Consider the following 17,504-nt stretch of genomic DNA (forward strand, 5'->3'; position numbering starts at 1 on the left):
ATGACATCTCCTCTAGAACACCATCCTCGACTTTTGACCCCACCAAAGTCTTCTAGGCTTGGAAGCATATTGTGCCATCCAAGGTGCTAATTACTCCCTTTGTCCTTGTCCCATTGTCAGGTCACAGTCTGGTTCTTGTCAGCTTGTAGCACTGGATTGTGTATTCCATAACTGGCAGGACTGTCATCTTATTCACTATTGTTCCCCAATGCCTATCACATAATAGGTATTCAGTGAATATCCAGCAAAGAAAGTGAACAAATAAACAAATGAATGAATATCTGGAATGCCGTCCTGTCTTCACTTCTTGATGAAATCCTTGCTTTGCTTCAAAAATTGGCTCCAGCTTTAGTGCTCCTCTAGCACTGAGCTTGCCCTGTCCCCTCTGCCCAGTCAGTATACTCTACTCTGGGCTCTCCTAGAATTGTGCTATAATACAGATAATATATTTAACAAGTCTTCAAATATGGCCTTGCTAAATTGTAAGCTCACTGGGGATAGGGATGATATTTTTGCCCACTTCACACTTAGCCCTTGGCATGGGGCCTGTTATTTAGTTCATTCACATCAGTTGAGACTTTTCATTAGGGTCTCATCATTACAAATGGGAAAAAAATAGAAAATGTAAAAAGAAAAAAAAGATTAAGGAAAGATGTAGCCTGGTGATAAAACAGTGCACTCCCACCTCCTCACATACGCACCCCCAAATAAAAACCCAGTGCTCTGTTCCTGGCTTTGTGCTTCCTCCACTTGGGCACCTGTGACACCTTGTTTCAAGAGCATCATTTTTCTTCCCTACCTTTTCTTTACCTAACCCCCTACAATAAACCTGCAGTCCAGCACGTGCTTAGCCATTTAGGAAGCAAATTATGTTTTCTCCCCCTTGTTAGGATTCATTGCTGAGCAGAAACTATACACAAGTGGGTAGCAAGTGCTCAGAGGGCTAAACGTTAATGTGATGTGACTCATCAGTCTGGGACTCAACCATCCAAGTATATGTCTCTTCAAAAAGAACCAGGTCACCCCTTCACTTTGACTCTGTGTAAATGTGTTTCCCCTCAGTTCACTTCAAAACACATTTACAGAGGGTCCAGCATTTGGTAGGCACTGGGATAAAGATAAATAACAAAGAGTGCTTGCCCTTGAAGGATTGATCCAAGACACACAGAAAGAAAGAAATACAACAAAGAGCAGTTACATGGTAACAGAAGTTTGAATGGGACTGTCTAAGTCTGCTTCTCTAAGAAGTACACCTTGTGATAAAGATTTGAGTGCCACTCATTTATTTGAGAGGCAATCCAAGGAAGCACAATGAGAGAGTGAGAGAGTGAAACAGACAAGGAGAAAAAGTCAATCAAAAGTGTATTAAAAAGTAGGTAAAGACTGGGGGCAAGAGGGGCTCAGACCTCCTGGGAACCTTCTGAGATACGGTGGAGAGCACTCTTCAGAATTGTCCTGTTGTAAAGTAAGGATGCTAGGGTGTATATCGGTGAACTTCTGCCTCTCCATGTTTAAGGGTTGCTTCTGGGACATTAACTTCTGGCACTTTTGCTTATTCCATGTGGGGATGATGTGTTCCTGTGGTCAGAGAAAGTCCTCGAGTCATGAGAAACAGAGGCTTAAGAAATGAGGCCACAGACACAGTACAGGAATTACTGACTCTCCAAATGTCTTCTGGGGTTGTCCCAGGAGATATGAGTGAGGCACCAACCATATCTGCTACACGGACACAGAAATATGTATGTAGGGGAAAATATTGTAGGTGAGGAAAATCTCCATACAGGTGCTGTTTTAGCAAGGTTTGAAGGTGAAAAGTTCTCCAACTGGACAAGTAGAGAAAGTATTCCAGACCAACAAGATATTATGCATGAGGGCTTGGAGATGTGAATTAGCATGCTAATGTAGGATACCTGGGTACAGTTGAGCCAGAGGGTGGTGCTGAGGCAACAAGGGGCAGGGTGAGAGGGGAGGAATTGGGTAAGCATTTATATCACATCTTTTCAATGCCAAGAGACAAAAACCCACAAAAAATGGTGAAAAATTTTTTGTTAGTGTTGGTCATTTGACATTATTGTATATTGTGGGGGTAATTGTGTGAACAGGCAAGGAGGTCCAACCATAGATCTAGGCTATCCTTCAGGTCTATGGAACATATTTAAACTCGCTACACATTTTAGCTCCTGGCATCCTGTTTTCTTTTGGTTTGTTTACTCACTTTGATGGAGGGAGAGATTTCCTTTTCCTGAACTTCTCAATTTTACCCTAGTCATTAGCAAAGTCATGTGGAATAAAGATCTCAAGGAAAATGTGACATTTTCATCTCTTATGAGGAAGTGTAATTTGGGGCTCAAGGAGATCCAAGCTTGTGTTATTGACAGAAGAAACATGACCCTCGCAGGGGAAAATAGAACAATATGGATTGGGGTATTCTTACTTCAAACATATACCACTGTGTTTAAATAAATAAGTAACCCAGAAATATCGACAGTGGGGAAAGCACAATTAACAAATTATGATGATCATATTCCACCTTTGCATTTCATCCCTGTTTGAGGTGTTTGCCTGAGTGGTTCACATAAGCAGAGCTTTTGCTATGCTCTGTGACCTACCACTAAGCCTTAGCAGCAGCCTTTGATGATCTTCTTTGTCCATTATATTGTGTTTTATTTCATCAGCAAAGAAGAGAAAAAGCCAGTGACATAAACAACGGGTATTTGGGGGGTTGTTCTTGTTTATTTAATTTCCTTTTTTAAAAGAAGGCAGCTGGGGGTGGGGGAAGGTAAAGGAGAACAAGAGTATTTAAAAACTAATTACAGCATAAAAATCATCCAAGATCTCTGTTCCGGCCTGTCAAAGTCCCAGCTTTTCCCTTATGCATAAATCAGAGGCACCCAGGGGTCAAGTTTGTGACTACCACCAGCCATTATTGCATTTGGTTGTTTCTGCAGAATTTTGGAATGCAGTTTAGTGTCAATCCCACTCCACAACATAGGGCAGGGTTTCTCAATCTCAGAACTATTAATATTTTGAGCTGGATCATTCTTTGCTGTGGGCTTTGTTCTTGCATTATAGGATTTTTATCAGCATCCCTGGCTTTCATCCAATCCACAGATGCTAGTACACTACCCCTCCTTCAAGATGTGACAACCAAAAATGTCTGAAGACATTACCAAATGTCCCTTGGGGAACAAAACTGCCCCTGTTTGAGAACAACTGACCTAGGGTTTTGACCTAGATCAGTGCTATAGAACACTATAGAACATGATCATTGCTATAGGACAAAATTATCCCCTCCCCCAAAATCTAAGTAGGTTGTTCTGATTTTTTTCCCCAAAAGCAAAAAAGAAATGGGTCTTCACCTTTCTTTGTTTTAGTCTATAGTTGCTTTTCTAACTTCCAGAGTCATTTTTTTTTTTTTTTTTGCCTGAAAATACACATTCCCTTATAATGGTTTATTTGATTTTCTCAGTCCTCTCAGGCAGACCATGGCTGCCAAATAAAAGCCCTATGGTTTGGGAACATGAGGTGAATGGATAATCAAACATATTCAGACACTGAAAGGCAAAAGAGAATTTTTAAATGTCCTTTCTGTTAAAAAATACTCTGTTGTAAATGATGTTATTTTTAATTTCCAGAAAAACTATCAAGGTTATAAACTCTTGAAGGCAAGCGCTGTATTTTGTTCCTCAGTATAATTGTGTAGTGGTCCACAAAGCTTGGCATATGATAGATGCTCAATAAATGTATAATAATTAACTGTTTAAATTAAGATTGTCATCTAATAGTCAGACTTCTGGCAGCCCTAGTCATAGTTAGCCCAGAAGCAAGTGAACAGAACTTTAGGTAGCTATCTTTATTTGAGTGAGTCACTAGTAAAGAAATAAGTATCACAAAAATCCCCATACTCTTCTCAGTTTGGATGTATTCTGTAAACATTTATTGAGTGCTTGGTGCAGCACGGCTGGGACACAGAGGTGAAAAAGATGCAATTCCTAATTTTGAGGCACTTGGAGTCACTTAAAGGCATAGCAGTGGATAATTTCAATGCAGTGTGGTACATTCTAAGATAAAGGGGCTTTACCAGGACTGTGGGAGTGCAGTAGAGGGCCACTAAGCTGGCCTTGGCTAGGAGACAAGAGCAAGGTTGGAAAGCTTGATACCTGGGCTGAGTGTGAAGGAACCACCAGAAGCTGGTCACATGAAGAGAGGTTGGCAGTGAAGGGGCATGATGATGGCAATGGTTGCTCAGGCAGAGGAATAGCATAAACACATCTCCAGAAGCAAGTCCTGGCAAGATGTGGAAGGGGAATTACATATGATCTGATGTTAATGGGTCTGGGGTGGATTAGAGGTAAGTCTAGGGAGATAGAGAGGCCAGGTCATGGAGAACCTGGCACCTGGACCTGGCACCTGGACTCCACTTGGGAGTGGGAGTCCCCTTCTGCATGAGGAGGGCAATGTCTCAAGCACAGGGTGAAGCAGTCTGATTTTTGTCTTGCTGCAGCATCAAGCATGGATTTAAAGAACAGAGGCCATTTCATAATGGATAAAAATATCAAATCACTGGGATGCACACCTGAACTAATAGGATAATATATGTCAGTTATACTGCAATTTAAAAAAAACAAATAGGGCAGCCCCGGTGGCGCAGTGGTTTGGCGCGCCTGCAGCCTGGGGTGTGATCCTGGAGACCCGGGATTGAGTCCCACATCGGGCTCCCTGCATGGAGCCTGCTTCTCCCTCTGTCTGTCTCTGCCCCTCTCTCTCTGTGTCTATGAATAAATAAATAAAATCTTAAAAAAATAAAAATAAAAAACAAATAAAATAGGAATATTTAAAAAAAGAACAGAGGCCTGACAAGAGAATAACATGACACTCAAGGGAAGAAGTGCTCTAGGTGATGGAAGGAGGCAAGATACAGAGTCAAGAAATGGAAGAGGGTGTCCCCAAAGAGACTGAACAATAGGTAGCAACTCTCTGAGCCAGGGAGAGCCCATGGGTGTCTGGGTGCCTTTTCAAAGAAGTGTCTGATCTGTTGAGATGTGAAAAGTATTTCTCTCTCACTTCAATGCTGCTCACTCTCAGAGTTTTGTGTATTTTATTTTTTTTAAGGTAGAGAAGATAATCTGCCTTGTAGATATTCCTTAGAGAAGATTTTGGTGTTCTCAAAATTCTCTAGGCTCACCAAAGAACTAAAATTGGAAATCAATTTTATTGATATCCAGGGAGCAGCTGATTTCTCTAAAGGATAGCATTGCAGGAATGGGAAAGAAAGAGAATTCAGATTTTGAAAGGAATGGAGGCCTGGGTTTTCTAGCAGAGGCTGGGAGGGGAATGTCCAGAGTCAGCAAATTATAGTTGACGTGCTTTAGCAACTTTTGGAGTACTTGCAAAGTTCAGGGAAATGTTAAGATTTGGAGTGCAGGTAAAGGTACTTGGAATTGAGGGAGCCAAGAACCCACAAAGCTAGAAGTGTTTTAGATGGGCTATCCACAAAGCCATTGGAAAGTCCTAGAATCAAGCAGGGATTCAGTTCACCCCAACAATTTGTGCAGCTTTGACAGGAGTACAGATAGAAGTGCCCCTCTTCTCTCCCAACCCCAGCTCTGTTCCATTTCGAGTAAGAGGGCTTACTCTTCCACCTGTGCGACCTCAGCCTGCACATCCAAGCTCTGCCCTCACCCCTTCAACCACCAGTGACTTGGCTACTCTTAAGAGTGCACATGCCAGTAGCACTGTCCACCCTCTAGACCTTTCCAGATCCATGCAAGAGGCCCTGGAAGGGGGCTCAGGGCTACCTGGGCAGGGACTCCCAGGGTCCTAGGTACCCAGAACATAGTTCTTGAAAGAGGAGGCATGTGTTCCCTATGGGACTCTACTCTCAGCTCCATGGATTCCTTGCTCCCCTGGGAAGTAACATAGTTATAGGAAGGCCAGACCAGGATCCTCTAGAAGATTGGGCCCAGGATAGAAATCCTGATGGGTTGTGCCTAAGGGCAGTAATGGCAAGGATTGGGATGAAGGAAAGGGCAGAGTCTGAGCCTTTGTATTCAACAAGGTGTGTGTGTGTGTGTATGTTTTAGGCAGGTGGATGGCAGTGATGACAAATAGAGGGTAAAGAAGAAGAAGCACTCCTAAGACAACTCTATTGCCTTAGCGTTAAATGAAATTGATGGATACCACTCTAGCAGATTGATCTTCTTGCTTCCTTGATAACCTTTTCTGCAGAGTTTAAAGACAAGCAAGTAGAGTGGGAGATTCTGGGAGATGACACACTGAGAAGTGGTAGCTGGAAGCAAAAAAGAGACAAGTCTCCAAATAGAAAAGCACATCAGTTGGGGGTCATTTAGTGCCAAGGCAAATAGCCCTACATGCCTCAAAAACTCCTAGGCACACAAGGCCATTACAGCATGGAACAATGATGAAAGTGCTTTTATAAGTTTCCATTTTGGGGAAAAAGTATTTGCCTTCAGTTGTCTTAAAAAATGCATTAATTGGGAAGCCCGGGTGGCTCAGTGGTTTAGCACCACCTTCGGCCCAGGGTGTGATCCTTAGAGACCTGGGAGACCTGGGATCGAGTCCCACGTTGGGCTCCCTCCATGGAATGGAGCCTGCTTCTCCCTCTGCCTGTGTCTCTGCCTCTCTCTCTCTCTGTGTCTCAAGAATAAATGGATAGAATCTTAAAAAAAAAAAAAAGCATTAATTTAGAGCTCCTTCTTCTCCAGAAATTTAGGATAAGTTGGTTATTGCTGTAGTTCCCATTTAATCTGAAACTTTCTGTTGGCTCTCTTCTGGATCAGAATGGCCCGGTCGAGTTTTGTTGTTGTTCTCCCTCCTCTTCTCCTTCCTGGAGCATTCTGCCTCTTGCTGCAGAGCTGCATCGCAGGGCCCACTTACTGGTCAGGCAGCACAAAGTCAGCTCAACTAACCTAAGTCCAAAAGCAAAGTGATTATTTTGCTGTTATGCCCTAATTCACAGTCACATCATTAAATTGTTCACCATAGCCTCCAATGGAACTTCTTTTTTTTTTTTTTTTTTTTTTTTTTTTCCAATGGAACTTCTAATTCTTTTCCAACATCTGGCAAATGGCAGGAACACACATGCCCACTCACTGGAGCTACTTCAGCAGGAGCAGGAGAAATGAATGAGGATGATGGATAATCACAAAGAAGGTCCAGTGATCCCCTTTCTCCCCAGCTCTCGACCCTGGAACATCTGGGCCGCTGCTCTGAGGGGACTGGTGCAACTCGCCAGGAGCTAGGTCAGCGTGGCTCCAAGAGGGACATGAATCTCTGGGAGAGCCCTCATGTGCTCTTTATGAGCTCATCTCATCTCAAGTGGGTTCCCACTACTCCTCTGCTCTCAAGTCCTCTCCTTTGAGGTCAGCACTAAAAGCTGGAATGAAGATAGTGGCCCTTCCTCAGGCTGACTCAATGCTTAGCCTCTTTCTCATGAACAAAAAGGCACAGGTGGGCTAGCCTGGAAACTCAACCATTGTTTATAGTATAGCTTTTAGAGACAGAGATTCTAAGTGGCAAACAACTGACTTATAAACAAGCTTGAGTAAGTTGGGGCCATCTTGTTTGCACATGTGTGCATTTTGTGCCGACATCTTCCCAACACTCATCTGCAGAATCAGCAGCCCAGGCTCTGGGGCCAGTCTTGTTCTGAGTGGGTAAGCTACAGTGATGGTGGTGATGGTAGGAGGAGGAGAAGAAGATAACATGTTTTACAGCCCTGCTCTGTAGTGCCACTGATTGACAGAGACTGTGCCATATAATGTCTATGACTATTCTGTGAGGTAGGAATTACTAAACCCCCTTCAGAGATAGGAAGCTGGGCTGGAGTTCTCTAACTTTCCTGAGGTCATAAAGATGGGAGGTCACAGAGCCAGGATTCTAACCCAGCCCATGCTCTTAACAAACATCGGGCAGCATATCCTACAAGGTACGTGGAATTTACACTTTGTATTTTGGGGGCTCAGCCTCACTCAGTTTTCCTAAGGTCCAGCTCTGATCCTTCATTCTAAAAACTAGGTTCTGCTTTGTTCCTGGCAACCAGTCTCCTTGTTTTAGGCCCATTTCTGGTCACTGCATCCTTATGAAATTCCCCTGCATTGAGTGCTGTCTTATCCAGGATTTCTATTTTCTCGGAACAAAATATTAGCCTTGATCTTTCTAGCACTGCCTATGATTCTGAGCTACTGGGTGGTTTCCCCAATACCTTCCAGATTTATAGATAATTGCCACTTTCTTGTTGCTCCTGACAGACCATCCGGTTGTTGACCACCTGCATAATTGAGCCACACTACCTCTCTCTGATTTCTACATACTCCTATATTCTAAGTCCACTTACAAGCTTTTGACTACCCTTGGTCACTACATAATACCTCCTCAACGTTTGCCGCATATCCCCTAGGTTTAAAACACCCCTAGATAATATCAAAGCATTTGTAAGAGGACTATAAGCAAATCTGAATTTGTGGTGCCGGGGAGCCTGGACCACACTGTTTCTGCAATAACCAGGGTTATACCCCAGTCTTCCCTTAGAGGTCTGTCTCTTGGAAGCTCTGCCCACCCACTGGGTCAGATAGTGATAATTTTGCCCAGCCTCTTAGGCCCCTTCTCATCACTATCACTGACCCCAGGGGTTCATTTGAAAGCTTTCTTAAATGTATCTTCCATTTTTGATTAAACATATAAGGAGAGGGCCTTTATTCCTTAATTCTCCTCTGGGCTTACTTCGCAATAAAAGCATTCAGAGCAAGCAAAGAATATAATACTCAGTGGTCCTGCCAGCTTCTTCTTTGGGCAGCAAAAGAAGACCAAGGAGTATAGAGTCAGAGAGTCTCCCACCTTTCCTGGAGCAGTCTGGTAGGTATGGTAATTCCTGTGGCAACTACTGGTGAGGCATAAGGGGAGGGAAAAATGATAGTAAAAAGAATCATGTATGAAGACCTGTAGGATGGGAATCAGGGAAAGTTTTGGAGAAAATTGAGAGTTAGATGCTACAGAGTAGCTGTGAAATGAAAGAAGTGGAGATAAGTAAAAAATTGAATGGAGATTGTGTTGCTTAGGATTAGAAATTGGATCCCCATCTTAGAGAATACAGTAAAGAATAGTGTGCTTTTAAAAACTTGCTTTTAGTTTCTGGAGTGCATTTTCTTTGAATGTGATTTTGAAAAGATACTGGGCTATGTGGGACCCTAGAACCATAAAAAAACCTATTTGTACATTGTTCCAAGCCACTGAAGAAAACACAACAGTTTTGCAAATCATTTAACACTTAGAAAGGCACCGTTTCCATCTGGAGATAAAGTTTACCCTAATTCCACCATGTTTTCCAATGTCATAGTTCTTCATGTCAGGGAATCCATCCCATTTTCTTCCTTGGCTCCTATATCTCTGGTTCAAATGAAACATGGACAATTACCTATAGCAAATACTCTGAGCATCTCCACAAAGTCTGGATGCCAGGAAAGCCCAACAGCCCAAAAGAGAAAGATGAGGCCATATGCTCAGTATAATTTAGGCCTACTCATTGCCCAGTGTATTTTTGTTCCCTGTTTTTTTAGGGTATTTTAAAATTTATTTAAATCAGTTAATTAACAAATAGTGTATTATTGATTTAAGAGGTAGGGTTTGTCTTTTTGTTCCCTTGACAAATGACCTGGGTTTATTTTCAAGAGTGGGATAGACAAACTAAGTTGGGAATGTAACATGGCTAAAGCAGGAAAGCCTGAGTAGGAAGTCTGGGACTCTTAACAATTTCTCACCCTGTGATGCAATTCCATGACCAATGTTAGTGAGATATAGGGCAATTGAAATCCTAAACTGCATCTCCAAGGTCAGAAAAGGAGCCATACAATGAACTGTCAAATATTTTTGAGATCCTTAGAAAGACAGAATGAAGGTCATGAGTATTAGTCAGAATGTGGAAATAGACCATTTTCATTAAAAACAAGACAAAGCACAAGTTACTGAGCCTGAAGTGGTTTGAGATCTATGTGTACTAGGTCAAGCAATATGTGCACAAACTGTCAAAGGGCCTCTTGACTCTCATAATGAAAAGATGAGCTCATACTTACTGAGTAGAAGTAAATAAAGCAGCTCTCTACATAACAACACCATCCTTTTACACTCAGCACCTAAACGGAAAGCTTTGGATAACCATTTAATGCTTTCCTCCATTTTGTCTTAACAGGAATTCTGTCATTCACTCCAGTTCCCTGCTTTTGGTCCATCTAGGGCTTTGCCAATGAGCAAGAAACTCTTAAAATATTGGACACGGGCAGCCCTGGTGGTGCAGCGGTTTAGCACCGCCTGCAGCTCAGGGCGTGATCCTGGAGACTCAGGATCGAGTCCCCCCTCGGGCTCCCTGCATGGAGCCTGCTTCTCCCTCTGCCTGTGTCTCTGACTCTCTCTCTCTCTCTGTGTGTCTCTCTTGAATGAATAAATAAAATCTTAAAAAAATAAAATAAAATATTGGACATTGATATCTGAATCCCCTCATAAATACGACAGTGCAACTAGATAGCAGAACTGAGAAACCCATGAACAACGTTTAAACAAAACTAGGTAACACTAGGTAACAAGGTATCCCCACCAACCCCTAAATACAAGCAGATGAAGAAAAACCATGAATAGCCACAAAATCTGCATGGTAGCAGGATCTGTACATGAGGAAGGAGAGAGAAACCACTGAGTAGGGTTTGACAAACCAGAGAACAAACAGGCAACAGGTACATACTGGAAAGTATAGTGGACCAACTTGAGAAGGGCAGCTGAAACTGGAAGGGATGAAAAAAAAGTCCAGTCCAATGTGAGGGAAAGTACAGAATCCCAAAGGGTCAGAAAAGAAGCTTGTGCATGTATTAACACTGCACAACCACAGAAGAGGGAGCTCTGAGTGGTTAGAAAAGCTTTCCTGAACCTCATTTCCTGCCTTGTTCTAAATTCTCAGGAAAACTAATGTCACTTAAAAATAAGCAACACTTAAAGCCCATACAAAGTTACTATTTAAAAGCAAAAGACAAGGCAGCCCAGGTGGCTCAGCGGTTTGGTGCCTGCCTTCAGCCCAGGGTGTGTGTGATTCTGGGGACCCAGGATCGAGTCCCACATATGGCTCCCTGCCTGGAGCCTGCTTCTCCCTCTGCCTGTGTCTCTGCCTCTCTCTCTCTCTCTCTCTGTGTGTGTGTCTCTCTCATGAATAAAGAAAATCTTAAAATAAAATAAAATAAAAGCAAAAGACAATGAAAATAATATTCCTACAAATAATAAAAACACTGGAAAGAGATGTCCAAACAACAAACCAAACTAACTTATTACATCAAAATGAAGCAAAAGACATGAAGAAATTAACTGAAGACTTGAAAGAACAACAGAAGTCAGAAATAGGAAAGACTCAGAGGCGCCTGGCTGGCTCAGTCGGTGGAGCATACAACTCTTGATTCCGGGATTTTAAGTTTGAGACCCACGCTGAGTGTAGCAATTGCTTAAAAATAAAATCTTAGGGATCCCTAGGTGGCGCAGCGGTTTGGCGCCTGCCTTTGGCCCAGGGTGCGATCCTGGAGACCCGGGATCGAATCCCACGTCGGGCTCCCAGTGCATGGAGCCTGCTTCTCCCTCGGCCTATGTCTCTGCCTCTCTCTCTCTCTCTCTCTCTGTATGACTATCATAAATAAATAAAAAATAAATAAATAAAATAAAATAAAATCTTAAAAAAAATAGAAAAAAATCAAAATTGTGCCAACAGAACTCAGGAAAGATGTAAAAATAAAAGAAAAAATTACTTCAGAAACAAAGATTAAACTATAAGAAACTATGAGAGCAAAATGCATAACAGTTAATGCCCTAAAAATCAAAGTGAAAAGGAGTAAAATTTTAAAATAAAAAAATGAAGAATGAGATAAAAAGAATTTGAGAAAAAGAATTTTGTCTTTTTTTTTTAATTTTTTTTTTCATTTATTTGTGATAGTCACACAGAGAGAGAGAGAGAGAGGCAGAGACATAGGCAGAGGGAGAAGCAGGCTCCATGCACCGGGAGCCTGATGTGGGATTCGATCCCGGGTCTCCAGGATTGCGCCCTGGGCCAAAGGCAGGCGCTAAACCGCTGCACCACCCAGGGATCCCGAGAAAAAGAATTTTGAAGATAGGCAAACAAAGTCCAATATACAAATAATAGAAATTCCTGAAGGTGAAAGTTAAAGAGAATAGAAAAAATTACTAACATGTATAATTCAAGAAAACATTCCTGATAAAAAAAAAATGAAATCATATATTGAAAAAGCAAATCAGTCTTCTGCTTCAGACCAAGATGTAGTAACAGGGACTGAATTTACTCTCCAGTATGAAACAACTAAAAAAACCTGGACAAAAGTTATCAAGACATTAATTAATGAAGGACAGTATTTCTTGAGATATGGTAAACAGTGGAGGTCAGCCTGGATTGTCCCAACTTGCTACCTTTTGAGAGTTTCCAGGTAGTGGTACAGAAAAGGAAATCTGGCAGGAAGAATCTGGCAGATTCTTCAAGTTGAAGAGACAAAATTACTGAGTCTAGGAAGACCAAAAGGAGCTAGAGTTAGCAGGAAGAAATGCCAGAGAGCACAAAGAATCCAGAGATCTGATTAGGGTCATGCAGGGCATTCAGCAAAGGATTGATCAGTGATATCCAAGGCTGGAAAAGAATCATATGAGAGGATTGGTGGAAACTACCTGATGCTCACACAAGCCTAGGAATAATGCCTGCAGAGGCAGGAAAACACAACCCAGATGAGGAGAATAATCAGTAGAAACCAACCCAGAACTGACAAAGATGTTTGAATTAAAGATAAGGACATTAAAAAAAAAAAAACTTTTATAACTGTGTTCTTATGTTCAACACTTTAAGAGAAACATGGAAAATATGAGAGAACCAAACTGAACTTCTAGAGATAAATACTACAATGTCTAAGATTAAGAATACACTGGATGAGATGACTGGCATTGCAGAAAAAAAAAAAGATTAGTTGAATTGAAAATATAAGTATCTAAATGAAATGGAAAAAAGTATTTTAAAAAGTTAGCAGAGCATTGGTGAGCTATGGAACAATTTCAATAGGCTAATAGACATGTAATTGGAGACTCTGAAGGAGAGGAAGGAGAGAGGGGCTGAAAAATATTTGAAGAGATAATGTCCAAAATTTTTCCAAACTGATGAAAACTATAAACTCATAGATCCAAGAAGCTCAATGAATCCCAAGTACAAGAAACATGAAGAAAACAACATGAAGTCACATCAAAATCAAATTGCTCAATACCACTGATAAGAGAGAATCAGAAAATCAGAGATAAAAGACACTTAACATACAAAGGAATGAGATAAGGACGACAGATTTCTTTTTGGGAGCAATGCAAATAAGATGGTCACATCAATCTAGATTTCTACACCCACCAAAAACATCTTTCAAAAAAAGTGTGAAATAAAGACTTTTTTCAGACATAAAAAGCTCAAAGAATTCATCATCAGCAGACCTGCATTGTTAGAAATGTTACAGGGCATCTTAGGCAGAAGAAAAATGGACCAGATAGAAATAGGTTCTACACAAAAAGGAACAAAGAGGGGATCCCTGGGTGGCTCAGCGGTTTGGCGCCTGCCTTTGGCCCAGGGCGTGATCCTGGAGACCCGGGATCGAGTCCCACGTCGGGATCCCTGCATGGAGCCTGCTTCTCCCTCTGCCTGTGTTTCTGCCTCTCTCTCTCTCTCTCTATGTCTATCATAAATAAATAAATCTTAAAAAAAAAAAAAAGGAACAAAGAACAGTGAAAATGATAAGTACAGGCAGTCCGGGTGGCTCAGTGGTTTGGTGCCACCTTCGGCCTATGGCGTGATTCTGGGGACGTGGGATCCAGTCCCACATGGGGCTCCCTGCATGGAGCCTGCTTCTCCCTCTGCCTGTGTCTCTCTGCCTCTCTCTCTCTCTGTGTCTCTCATGAATAGGTGAATAAAACCTTAAAAAAAAAAAAAAGGTAAGTACATGTGTGTAATGTAAATTTTTATTATTTGAATTTATTTTAAAATAATTGGGTTTTTTTTGCATTTTTAAAAAATTTATTTACTTATTTATTTATTCATGAGAGACACAGAGACAGAGAGAGAGGCAGAGACACAGGCAAAGGGAGAAGCAGGCTCCAAGCCCCAAGTGGGACTCGATCCTGGGTCTCCAGGATTATGCCCTGGGCTGAAGGTGGCGCTAAACTGCTGAGCCACCCGGGCTGCCCTGTTAATTTTTCTTAAAAGATTTTATTTCTCCTACATAATAGGAGAAAATATTTTCAAATCATATATCTGATAAGGGGTTAATATACAGACTATATAAAGACCTCCAACAACTCAATAACAAAAAAACAACCTAATTAAAAATGAACAAAGAACTTGAATAAACATTTTTCCAAAGAACATGTATGAATGGCCAATAAATACATGAAAAGAAGTTCAACATCATTAATCATTAGGGAAATGCAAATCAAAATCACAATGAGATACCACCTCACACCAGTCAGAATGGGGAACATTAACAAGGCAGGAAACCACAAATGTTGGAGAGGATGCGGAGAAAAGGGAACCCTCTTACACTGTTGATGGGAATGTGAACTGGTGCAGCCACTCTGGAAAACTGTGTGGAGGTTCCTCAAAGAGTTAAAAATAGACCTGCCCTAGGACCCAGCAATTGCACTGCTGAGGATTTACCCCAAAGATACACCTGCACCCTGATGTTTCTAGCAGCAATGTCCACAATAGCCAAACTGTGGAAGGAGCCTCGGGGTCCATCGAAAGATGAATGGATAAAGAAGATATGGTTTATGTATACAATGGAATATTACTCAGCCATTAGAAACGACAAATACCCACCATTTGTTTCAATGTGGAATGAACTGGAGGGTATTATGCTGAGCGAAGTAAGTCAATCGGAGAATGACAAACATTATATGTTCTCATTCATTTGGGGAATATAAATAATAGTGAAAGGGAATATAAGGGAAGGGAGAAGAAATGTGTGGGAAATATCAGAAAGGGAGACAGAACATAGGGACATAAAGACTCCTAACTCTGGGAAATGAACTAGGGGTGGTGGAAGGGGAGGAGGGCGGGGGTTGGGGTGAATGGGTGACGGGCACTGAGGGGGCACTTGAGGGGATGAGCACTGGGTATAATTCTGTATGTTGGCAAAGTGAACACCAATAAAAAATAAATTTATTATAAAAAAATCACAATGAGATACTACTTATACCCATTAGAATGGCTACTATCAAACATACAAAAAGCCCAGGAAAATAACAAGTGTTGGTGAGGATGTGCAGAAATTGGAATCCATCCTTGTACACTGTTGGTGTACATATAAAATGGGGATAGAATAGTGGTTTCTCAAAAAATTAAACATGGAATTATCATATGATCTAGCAATTCCTCTTCTAGGTATATATTCAAAAGGTCTCAAAGAGATCTTTAGACACCTATGTTTACAATGACCAAAAAGATGGAAGCAACCCATGTGTTCATTGACAGATGATTGGATAAACAAAATCTTATACATATGAAGATAATTGGACAAACAAATCTATATACATACCATGGAATATTAGCCTTAAAAAGTAAGAACATTATGACACATGCTACAACATGGATGAACCTTGAAGACATTATGATAAGTGAAATAAGCCAGTCACAAAAAGACAAATATTGTATGATTTCTCTTATGTAAAACAGTCAAATTATAGATAGAAAGTAGAATGGTAATTGCCAGGTGCTGGGGGGGTGGATAGAATGGGGAGTTTATTTAATGGGATTAAAGATTCGGTTTTGCAAGATGAAAAGAGTTTTGGAGATTAGTTGTACAACAATGTGCATATACTTAATACTACAGAACTGTATACTTAAAAATAGTTAATGTGGCAAATGTCATATTATGTATATTTTATCACAATTAAAAGTAATAAAAAGGAAGCTAGAGTTGGTATATTAATATTACGCAAAGTAGATGTCAAAACAAATAATATTACCAGAGAGAAACAAGGCTATCTTATAATATCAGAGTGGTCAACTCATCAGGAGGAAAAAGCATACCATCCATGTACTTGGGAATATTGACCTCAATGACCAATTCCATGATATATTTCAATAAAATCACAAGACTTTAAATAACAAGAAAAAAAATATGTTGGGGAATAGAAAACAAGAACATGTGGCATAAGATAGAAAAAAATTAAATTGTCATCAGACTTTCATAGTGCCACTTTATTTTATTTTTTTAAGATTTTATTTATTTATTCATGAGAGACACACAAAGAGAGAGAGAGAGAGAGGCAGAGACACAGACAGAGGGAGAAGCAGGCTCCATGCAGGGAGCCTGACGTGGAACTCCACCCGGGGTCTTCAGGGTCAGGCCCTGGACTGAAGGTGGCGCAAACCGCTGAGCCACCCGTGCTGCCCAATAGTGCCACTTTATGCCAGAAGAAAATGCAGTAACGTGTAAGATAATCAAGTAAGGAAAATATGAGCCAAGATTTTGCATTCAGCAAAAGTAGTCTCAATTGCAAAGGATACAAACATATTGCTATCAACAGGTGACAATTTAGGGAAACTGGTCCCACAGACCTCCCTAAAGAGTCTACTAAAGAACAAATTTTGAACAATCAAAATAACAAGAATGTTTGTGGGGAGTATTAAGTATATATAGTAGTCCTCTGTATCCATGGGGGACGTGATGCCTAAAACTGGATGGTACCAAAACCTATATATGCTATGTTTTTTCCTATACAAACATACCCATGATAAAGTTTAATTTATATATTAGGCACAGTAGGTGATTAACAACAATAATAAAATAAAACAATACACGGTAATAAAAGTTATGTGAACTTGGTCTCTGTCTCAAAGTATCTTCTTGTACTGTACTCACCTTCTTGTGACAATGTGAGATGATAAAATACCTATGTAATGAGATGCAGTGAAGCAGAATGACATAGGCTTTGTGACCACAATGTTTGGTTACTACTGACTTTCTTTTTTTTTTTTTTTTTTTTTTAAATATTTTTTTCTTTATTTATTTATGATAGTCACACACACAGAGAGAGAGAGAGAGAGAGAGAGAGGCAGAGGGAGAAGCAGGCTCCATGCACTGGGAGCCCGACGTGGGATTCGATCCCGGGTCTCCAGGATCGCGCCCTGGGCCAAAGGCAGGTGCCAAACCGCTGCGCCACCCAGGGATCCCCTACTACTGACTTTCTGAAAATACATCAGAAGGAGGATTGTCTGCTTCCAGACGTAGGTTGACCATGGGTAACTGGAACTGTGGAAAATGAAACTGCAGATAAAAGGGGATGACCTTAACTACTTGTCACACTATGACTAAATGAAGCCTAAGAGGGAGAGGAAAGCATTTAGTAGCTCCGTGCTCTGACAATGTAGATATAGTACAACTATTGTTTTTTAATGATGGGGGAATGGAGAGGTCTTATACAAA

General features: G+C 41.0%; 2 long non-coding RNA genes across 2 annotated transcripts; one reads left to right on the forward strand and one right to left on the reverse strand.

Annotated features, from left to right (window-relative positions):
• Window positions 1-5,193: 5,193 nt before the first annotated feature.
• On the reverse strand, window positions 5,194-8,022 carry LOC125752401 (uncharacterized). Its single transcript, XR_007401836.1, has 2 exons — window positions 7,549-8,022; window positions 5,194-6,929 (listed from the first exon to the last, which is right to left on the reverse strand). It is a non-coding gene; the product is annotated as an uncharacterized LOC125752401 (long non-coding RNA).
• On the forward strand, window positions 7,096-10,605 carry LOC125752402 (uncharacterized). The gene is made up of 3 exons (XR_007401837.1): window positions 7,096-7,948; window positions 8,756-8,874; window positions 10,205-10,605. It is a non-coding gene; the product is annotated as an uncharacterized LOC125752402 (long non-coding RNA).
• The last annotated feature ends 6,899 nt before the right edge of the window (window positions 10,606-17,504 follow it).

This window comes from Canis lupus, chromosome 13 (genome assembly GCF_003254725.2).
Source record: "Canis lupus dingo isolate Sandy chromosome 13, ASM325472v2, whole genome shotgun sequence".
In the NCBI taxonomy this organism is placed as follows: Eukaryota; Metazoa; Chordata; class Mammalia; order Carnivora; family Canidae; genus Canis; species Canis lupus.